This window comes from Hyposmocoma kahamanoa, unplaced genomic scaffold (assembly GCF_003589595.1).
Source record: "Hyposmocoma kahamanoa isolate Upper Pololo Valley unplaced genomic scaffold, ASM358959v1 226, whole genome shotgun sequence".
NCBI lineage: Eukaryota > Metazoa > Arthropoda > Insecta > Lepidoptera > Cosmopterigidae > Hyposmocoma > Hyposmocoma kahamanoa.
The window spans coordinates 1,632,767-1,643,427 of record NW_020653745.1 but is presented as its reverse complement, the minus strand read 5'-3'; positions in this window follow the sequence as shown (position 1 = coordinate 1,643,427).

Here is a 10,661-nt window from a genome sequence, read left to right as displayed (position 1 = left end):
ATTTTTGTTGATGGATAAATGGAGAATAAAAAATGTAGACAGTGAGGGTGTGTGTATGTTCGTGTGCATGTGTAGGGTAGACCGGAGGCAAAAATAACAGAGGGCAATTGAAATATTGCCTATATTTCGAAAACGGTCAGTCGTTTTTACGCGTGTGTGCTTGTACTTACTCCTCGCACACTTTCCGTCTTGTATTTAGTCGAGCATCGGCAGCGCGTGGTGCGATCGACTGTTGTAGGTCTTTTGTATTTCCATGTCTTCACGATAAGAATATATTGATTTTTAAACACAAATTATTGGACTTTTAACGAAGAATTTATATGTGTAAGATGGTAACTAGGTTTCTAAAATTGAATTGAATTGTTTCAAAGATTGTGGTAATATTACTGTGTGTATGTATTTTGCAGTAGTTTTGAAGATAATGAATATTTTTCTCTATTGCGTCCACTGGCGCAGTTGTAACATATATTCCGGAGGCAATAGTGACTTTACATTTGACCCACTGTTACAATTGACCCTGTGAGAATTTTTAAATAATATTTTTTATTGTTTTATAAATCGACCAAATCCAAATATTAAAGTTTTAAGATGTGTAACAAATAAATTGTTTATTTACTTATTAACTAGTTCCTTGTTAATAGTTCCAATCCTGTCTTATAGAATAAATCAATAAATTAATACATTTGAAACTAGATTAACGGTACCTATTTATCATCAGGTGGTGTTGTGGGTAAATGCTCTGTTATTTAAATTAAAAATACCGAACTACATAATATATTGGAACTAACAGGTAGAATAGACGTCGAGTTATAGACAGTGTAGTAGCAGTAGAGTTATTTAAATATTTCCACCACAAAACCATAATATCAGTATTACTACGTTCTGGTTTTAAAGGGTAAGAGAGCTGGTGAAATTATAGGCACATGCGACTTGTTAACTTATGTCTCAGGGTAACGGGCGCAGTTGTAGTGCCCATCAGATCTTTGTAATTTAAAGCTCTGAGTGACAGGCGTGTCTACCACCAGGCGTACGACTTGTTCGTAACGTCCCTGGACATCACAAAGGAAATAAATTTTATTAAAAATGTTACCTAGCTCTATGGTACGTGGCTAATGTAAACTAAACTAAATGTCGCTTCACCACTTTTATATTTCAACAAGTTGATGTATATATAATATCGTGACCGAAAGAAGTAATATTGAATACACGCACTGCGCAGGTCTCGTGAGAGAGACTGGTAGTTCTAAGCTGAGATTTCATGTTGGCGTTAACCGCCGGAAATGAGACTCGCAATAAAGACCATTTATTTGACTTACTTATATCTTTTCTCTTTATTAGATAATGTTCTTGACGTTCGTAGTAGGACACTTTTTTTTTAAGCACACACTCATAGCCCCGCACTATGGAGACCCTGTATCGCGGGTGCCATGGACACACACATAGACAACCACAAATTACACCCAAACTCAAGAGAGAAATAAATGTAGGCCATACAAATATTTCTCCCGGGAATCAAACCCGTAACCGTCGTGGCAGTCCAGTATGGTGATCGTTATTTTCTCTATTATATTTATATTTTTCCTTCCTAATATAACATCAGACGGAATGCAGAATCTCTGTTTGAAGTGCAACACGTTTTCGCTATTTCGTACCTTTCGTAGCCACATGTGATGAAACGTCTAAAGTGCTTTTATCATACATCATCAGCCTATCGCAGTCCACTGCTAGACAGAGATCTCTACCAATGTACTTGTTCGCCCCGTCACTTGATGTTATAAAAAATAATAAATAAAAGAAAAGGTGCGCCATTTTGCTCAGTCCTCAGTTCGTCGCATCCATCTGCTAGCAGGCTCTCGCAGATCGTCATTCCATCTGCCTGGCCGTGGCCAAATGGTTACAGGGTTACAGGGTTTCCCTACTGCGGCTATGAGTCAGTGCGCGTTATTATAGTTATTGTTGGACAAACTCATTTTGTGTCTTATCCTTCAGATAACCTCCGAGCATATAATATAGATCATTCCACAGCCTTTATCACATGAAAGTAATAAAAAGAAAGCATTAAACATATTATGTAGATATGAAATTTTGTAAGTCTACTATTTGAGCATAAAAGGTTATAGATAGATAGATAAATCCTTATTCAGATGTAGGAGTAACTTAGTTTATTTTGAGTGAAATGTTTTGAGATCTAGTAATAACAGATTAAGTCTTAGAATTAGTCTAAGAATTTTGAAGTACGTACGCTAAACTCACCTTTATTTATCAGTTTTACATGTTTTAACAACCATTATGCCAAATGCAATACTTACGATGTATTTGCCTATTTACAATTTCTTTTTTTCGTTATTAATATCTGTTTTTTAAAATGCCAAATTGCCTTTTTTCGTAGAAATTTTTTTTGTTATATGTATACTTTTAGACATATATTTTCGTAACATGTTGAAAATCTTAATTTTCGATTTCAGTATGAATAAGAAGTCACATTTATTAACGCAAAATCGACTTGAGTTGGTCTGAAAAAGCTTCAAGTCTGCGTAATAACTTCCGCTCGGATCGCCAACGAGAAACGCCCAATTTTTTTTCGCTCTTATTACGCGCACTGTGTCGTTATGTGTGGTGGTTCACTCATAAAAAAGTTCTCTTGGTTTATCTGTGCCGTGCCTAAGGCTGCTACAATACTGCCCCGATAAGCCGAAAAGCGCTATCTTTATCGGAGTAAGTTTTGAGAAAATCGACTTTTTGTAAATTGTATTATGTACCATTACACCTATTTTGTGGATGAGTATAAGAATGTTGAATGAAGGTTTCAAAAATTGAAATATAAAATAAACTTCTTAGTGGTTTTTTAAATGTTTTAAGTTAGATAACGCTATTTGTATTATACCATTTGACGCAAAATTATTACATTGAATGGTATAAAAAAAACTAAAAGTGCGTATCTCAGAGTTAGCGTCTTGCGGCTTAGCAGGCATAATAGATGTTTGAGATGAATAGGCTTAATACACGAAAGTGTTTGTCTTTTGTTTTCTGCTGCAATGCAAAACTACTAATGACTATTGATGTTAGGCTATTCAGGTATACAGAGTTACTCGTACAACACTAACAACCTCGCAGGACCATATTACTCGCACTTCAAGTACTGTATTATACTCTGGGGAACAGTCATAACGTTAATGATATATTTATCCTACAGAAGAAGTGTGTAAACGAATACTTGCCAATATCAAAAGTTCAGAAAGTGGCCAACCATATTTTAAAAAAAACTTAGAATCTTAACTCTCACCTGTACTTATATTTCCGAAACTTGCATATTAAAGAGAAAATATTATCGACCTATCGCAATCACCTCCATACTCTGTAAGACTATGGAGCGTGTATTGAACAGCCGTCTCCTTGGATACCTCGAAGATAACGATCTCCTCAGTGATCGACAATATGGTTTTCGCCGTGGACGATCTACTCTACTGGGGATCTTCTTGCGTACGCCACACATTTATGTAGCGAGGCTGTCGAGAAATGCGGTGAATAGCTTGCCGTGTCTCTCGACATATCAAAGGCCTTTGATAGGGTTTGGCATGATAGCCTGTTAAACAAGCTTCCAGCTTACGGAATTCCTGTTGGCTTTTGCACATGGATAGGCGATTTTCTGAAGGATAGGTCAATCCGTGTAGTTGTAGATGGTTACTCGTCTGCTCCTCATGGTATAAATGCCGGTGTACCTCAGAGATCTGTCCTCTCCGCCACTCTATTCTTGCTGCATATCAACGACCTGCTGCTGATGCCCGGTATCTTTGGGTACGCAGACGACAGCACAGTGGCGGTGAGTTATGTGCCAGACGCCCGAGACAACAGTGAAGAGATCCGGTGTAAGCGAGAGGCGATGGTCACCCGGTTGAACCTGAGTCTGAAAGCTGCTTCCGACTGGGGAGATGCTAACAGGGTCAGGTTTAATGCGGCTAAAACACAGGCGTGTCTTTTCTCATCAAAACGGAGTCCCCTACACCTTACTCCGACTTTCCGAGGTGTATCCGTGCCGATAAGGGACCACCGTGAGCTACTTGGTCTGGACTTATCATCCAACCTCAACTTTGGGCGATACATCGAGTGCTTGGCAAAAACTGCTGCCAGAAAACTAGGCATACTTTTCAAGGTCAGGCGGTACTTCACACCTGAACAGCTTTTAAATCTGTATAAAGCACAAGTTCGATCCTGTATGGAGTACTGCTGCCACCTTTGGGACGGCTCTGCCCAATACCAGTTAGCTGCCTTGGACTCGGTGGAGCGTAAAGCAAAGAGACTTATTAACAATAATCCTCTTGTGGAGTCGAAGCTCCAAAATCTCGATCATCGCAGAAAAGTAGCCTGCTTATCGGTTTTCTATCGGATACATTTCGGGGAGTGTGCGCAGGAACTTTTCAATTTGGTTCCGCCCTCACCGTTCCTCCTTCGGTCGACTAGAAGGTCCGGAGCACTCCATTCTTATGTCGTTGATATTCCACCTATTCGCACTAAGCGCTTTGCCTCCTCCTTTCTGATGCGTACGGCAAAGGAATGGAATGCTTTTTGCGAAAAGTACAATTTGGGGCTATTCAAGGCTAGAGTGAATAGGCATTTTTTAAGCAAACGCGTCCCATCGTCGGTCACATCGTCGCTTAACATCAGGTGAGATTGTGGCCAAGCGTGTGTCTATTATATATTAAAAAAAAAATATTCTCAATTTTTTTACAAACTTAAAAAATCAAACACGACGCTTTGAGACAAGATTTTAATAGTTATTTGTTCAACAAGAGAGCAAAGTCGTTTTTTGGTGCGAGTGCTGTTTTTGAGTCCTGAGCAAGCGAAAGATTCTATAGTTGAATCACGAGCGTAGCGAGTGATTCAGAATTAGAATCTTGAGCGAAGCGAGGGACTCAAAAATACGAGCTGCAAAATAACTTTGCTCTCGCGTGATACATACAACTTTTCACCTCAGCAGCGAGAACATATATATATACTAAAGGGACAAGTAATAAAAACACGTCATGAAAGCAAATGCATCATTGTATATTTACAAAAATACAGAATTTACAAAAAATTCAAAGTGGAACGTGAAGTTTGTACAATTCTGTAGATTAAAAGTTACTGTTTTATTTGGAACAGTAATCGTCGTAGTGTTTGCTACTTGAGTAGTGGTCGAGGTTTCATTATGAGTTGAGCTGGATTGTGACCCTTCCCGCACCGTAAAAGTTGGTGATTCTGGGCGGGTTTGGGTATGATTCGCATCACTGGAGGTGCTAGGTTGTGCCCAAGAATGCGAAGTCTGTTTTAGGTTTATCGAATCTATAATACGCTTACAGATTTTTGATTTATTTTCTATTGAATCTTCGATATATCCTTCAGCCACTGTATTTGATCTCCAACCGCCATGGCGCTTCAACGTTGTGAGGTCAGCTCCTCCATCTGCCAAAAGAGTGGCTGATGTTCGCCTGAAGCAGTGGCCAGTGTATAGCTGCGGCTCTTTCAAATCTAACAATGTTGCGATTTCTCGTGCAGTCGCTCCTATTTTATTAATACCCATCGGTTGCCGCGTACATTTTCCATTACGATATTGTATGAAAAAGCGGTCTGTGATCGTATTGGGAGGGCGCAATGCTTTATATTTCTGGACAACGTGTGCGTATTCCTCACGGACGACGAACGACCTGTCTATATTTGTTTTCGTATTTGGCAGGTTAATCAAAAGAAGGTCGCTGGAATGTTGTTCAATGGCATTAGGAGTTAGATTCAATAACTCGTTGGAGCGGCATGCTCCGTTTATTCCAATGATAAGGATGACCTGAAACATAAATAAAACGTCAATAAGTATTGTGTCTTTTAGAGCAGTCTTAAACGTGGATTTCTCATAATATGTAGCGTTATTTTTAACCATAAAGTTCCAATACAAGTCGCCAAAACAACACATTTAAGTAGGTAAGTATAATTATGTTGATAGAAATTGATAACATAACTACCAAAGTCCAAATTGTATTAACAATTAAAATATAACGCTACGACAACAGTAATAATATTCAATACTTACTTTTGCGGCTAGGAAAGTGCAATCTGGAGCTTCATTAAGAAATTTTTCAATATTAGCAGCCGTGAAAACTTTCGATTTTTTTGATTTGTGGCCGACGGCCGATCTTTTCAAAAACGCAATCAGCTTTGCGTTAGTGTTTATATGGACGTTATTTTTAGTTTGTAATGTAGCTTTCAACATCGAATATATACTCCACATCGTTGACGGCTGTTTTGTATGCGACATTTCAATGAAATAAGACAGAAGCACAGTTTCCGACATAGTGTTTCCTGCGCCCTTTTCGTGCCTCCATTTGTCAAAATGTTCGTAGACTTTCAGGTACTTTTCACGAGATTTACTAGGCAAGAAACTTAGTTCAGCATTTTTAACAGTTTCAACTAACTCTGGAGGAGTTGAAAAATTGTCGTCTTCACTGGAATCGCTCATATTTTCTATTTTATTACGTAGGTAGGTATCCAATTAACTATCAAAGAAGTACCTATCGCAAGCAAATAAGAAATTTTGAATTAAAAAAAAAAGAAAGCGCGCTTTTATTTATTGCGTTCCGGAACGTTCTCGCTTGTATTCATTGAAATCACACATTGTAAATATTGTTATCTTTAATTGACGTTATAAATTTAGCATATTTTTATTGCAACACTTGCCTTATTTTTAATGAAAATTGTAAAAACTAAATTATCATAGTATAAAATCGTATTTGTATTTCTCACATAATTTATCTTTTAGATGAATTGACGAGTTTCCGAACGTGCACTCGTTCAGCCATTTTGTGGGGGTCTACTATGTAGCTTAAATATCGAAGTACGAATAAACCATAATTTTCTTTTTCCTTTTTCTTGTAATGAAGTGAAAGGGACGGAGCGACTGATTTTGAAATATGTCGAATTTGTATTAGACCCCTTCGCATTAAATGACAAGTCTCCACTTAAAAAGCAAAAAGCTACTTTTTCTCACGGAGTGAGCAAAATAAGATTTTGCTCACTGATTTCACACAGCAAAATAGCCTTGTTCGAGCTGCTGAGGTGAAAAATAATTTAGCTTTTCTGACTGGAAAATTAAAATTGCACAGAAGTAGTCCAAATTCAATGGCAATAAAAAATTATAATAAACAATCAATTATTTAAAAAATGAACAAACTTCTAAAACAATTTCTGCTGAATCTGCTGCTCCTTAGAAGAATGATATTCTGATGATGAATTCATAATATATCATCAAAATTTATTATTAGATTAAAGATTTACATCGGATTAAAACTTCGATATGTCTCCGTCTCCAGACACTGTTGCGCTTCTCATGAGTTTCATATAATTGATGTCATAGAGTTATTAAGGATACTTACATGTGCAAACAATTAGATTTGTTTCGTGATTTTTTAAATAACATAATAAAATTATTAAAGTCATACTTTTAAGTTTTGGCACATTTAGATCTGCATTTGATAGTATATTCAAATATGAAAACGTCGTCCCCGACGACAGCATTATTTAGGAGTTTATACTATCTCAGTTGTAATTCAAATTTGTCCTGTACTAATAAGGGTCATTTTGCTTGCTTGGAAATTAAAACCATTAGAAAAATGTATATCGTATAGAATACGTGTACTATTCAGTTCAGTTGATTTAAAAAAAACATTGCTATATGTAAAGAACCTATTGAACATAGCGGTTTTCTTGTAAAATTTCGAGGTAAGTTTGTGTTTTTTTTTCTAACGTAAAAATTTTTAGGAACTGTGATTTCACACCGTATAGTAATCAGTGTATATCATTGACTTACAAATAAATGGACGACGGGTCTAATACAAAAACCACGAAAAAAATGTCCCAAGTCAATCTATTCGAAATTTAAATTGTTATGTCATCGCAGTATCGCGCTGTCCGTAGAACAAATGAAGACTAAAGCGGAGTGTCGCGCTCTGTATACGATTTTAGCGCCTTACAAGTGCGGACACTTTTTAGCGCGGACCCGACGTCCATATAATTGTAAGTCAATGGTGTATATCCTCAATTTTACTATATATTTATTCCATAGTGATTGATTCATCCCTTTCACTGTTATGCCGAATCAACTAAAGGCATTTGAGGTATTGTAGTCTAGGCTCTACTCTATGAGTATAATCACTGGCTGAGTGAATTTATAGTTTTGTAATTAGAATGTGTTTTGAAAAATGAAATAAGAAAAGAATAGAACATCTTGATAGTTCGTAATGTAACCCAACGCTGAAAAAATGTAAAAAAGTATAATAAAGCAAGTTTTCATTTTATTCCAGTTTATATTCATAAAAGTACCTTTCGCTACGCAACACGAGCTACGTCCCAGTTACAAATGGTGGAAGCGCCGGGTAGTATATCGGTGGAGTATAATTAATTGTATTGTGAAAAGATTAGGTATAAATAGGAATAGATTGGGTAGGCAGGATCTAGTCCATGTGAATAGAATGAAAAAGTTCTATAGGAGGTAATCTTATGTTTTCTTGGTTTCTATTAGGTTAATTAATCTTTTATATTTATTTTTCATATGGAGCCACGATGACATTGTGAGGAATAATTTTGAGGGAACTTGTTATTTTCCGGCAATGCAGACTTTGAAGGACGGGAGGAGAAGATGGACTGCCGACTTAGATTGGATGTATATAACTTACTTCTTCTTTCTTATTATTTTCTAATTTGATAGATATATTGTCCTGTGTGTGTGCATAGTTCATGCTCACCGTCCCAGATGAACAAGAACTGTCTGCATTCGGGGAAAATATGTTGATTAATTTATTACAAGTCCTTCATATGGAATACCCCCATTACATACTCGTATGTATGTTAGGATATATTGTTAGGGTTATATGTGTGTTTGTTCTTGTTTGGTTAAAGAAAGTGAGAAAAGCTGATGGAACGTGGATAGATGCAGGATGAGGACTAAGGCAACTGGGAGATCAATATTGATGTTACCCAGTGATCATGGATGATGGATGCTCAAGCCTGTGTCGTCGTTGTGGCAGCATGCACGTTGAAGATAGTTTAGGGAAACAGTTAGGAAGTTTTAGTAGTAATGTTTAGAAATTTTGTTAGGATCATTCAGCCAGGCTAGAGTCGCTGAAATAAAGAGTTAGGATTTAGTCAGGTTCCCTAATTAGCTAGGATAGCTGACGAGTAATTATATTTTGATTTGTTTGATTAGGATGTGGTCACGGTCTGTCCTTTTAGATAGGTTTTTGGCAGACTAAAGCCATAGCCTCCTCGGTGGTTTACTTGTTAGTTTAGTTTAGTTGTGAGCAGTGTGTGGCTAGCCTATAGTAAAGGCTGATCACTTATGTAAGTTGCCTATCATAGGTAGAGCACCAGCTAGGGATGTTCACCCCTTCAGCTGTGAGGAAGAGGGATGTAGTCTAGGCTCTACTCTATGAGTAGAATCACTGGCTTAGTGAATATAGTTTTGTAATTAGAATGTGTTTTGAAAAATGAAATAAGAAAAGAATAGAACATCTTGATAGTTCGTAATGTAACCCAACGCTGAAAATATGTAAAAAAGTATAATAAAGCAAGTTTTGAAGATTATTCCAGTTTATATTCATAAAAGTACCTCTCGCTACGCAACACGAGCTACGTCCCAGTTACAGTATACACTCTTAAACCAATTCTTTCTTTTGTTACCGCACATGACTATTTCATATCTATTTAAATATTTTTATGAAAAGCCATGAAACAAAAGTTATTGTTTATGGTGTTAGTAATATGGTGCTGGGAGGTTGTTAGTATTTTAGAAGACCCTGTATATACAAGGCTACAACGAGTGTTTCTAATCCTCTTGTAACATATTGAGCTACTGCGAGAATCTCCAAGTTTGGCTTACGTCCAGCGCCTCGATAACGTACTTGCTGACTAGCCACTGTAGTCTTCCAGGTTGTCAGCTACCTCTTGCCCAACTGAACAACGCTCAAATACAGCTGATAAAATTATAATGTGAGTTGTTGAACATTCTAGTTGTTCTATAGCAGCTATGTTGGATATGTAATATGTTTTTTTATTATCAAGTGACGGGACGGACAAGTCGTGCGCCTGATGTTAAGCCACACGCCTGTCTGTCAGCTTTAAATCGCAAAGATCTGAGTGGCACTACCACTGCGCGCGTCACCCTGAGACATAAGTTGACAAGTCCCATGTGCTTGTAATTTCACCAGCTCCGTTACCCTTCAAAACCGGAACACAGTCACGCTGACATTACTGCTTGGCGGCAGAAATAGGTTAAGTGGCAGTACTTACTTGGACGAACTCTTTCATATGGAGCGCTACTGCTACTGACAACGGTTTACTATGTTACATGGGCTGCAACGTTACATATATCTTCAAATGAAATGCAGGAAGTAGCCTCTCTTGCAACAGCAGTTATCATGTTGCTGGTATGTAGTGGTATTCCACACACTAATTGTTTGGTATTAATCACTTGTACTCTTTGTCGTCCTAATTTGACTTGTTTTGCTTGTTGTGTTTATGTGGTGTAACTATATGTATACTACATAGGTATATATCACGCGTACCAGTAAATAAATAGGAAACGAAACTATTTTTCCGGATTTAAATCGCGTATATTTGTTTTTTCAAACAAACCGACGTTT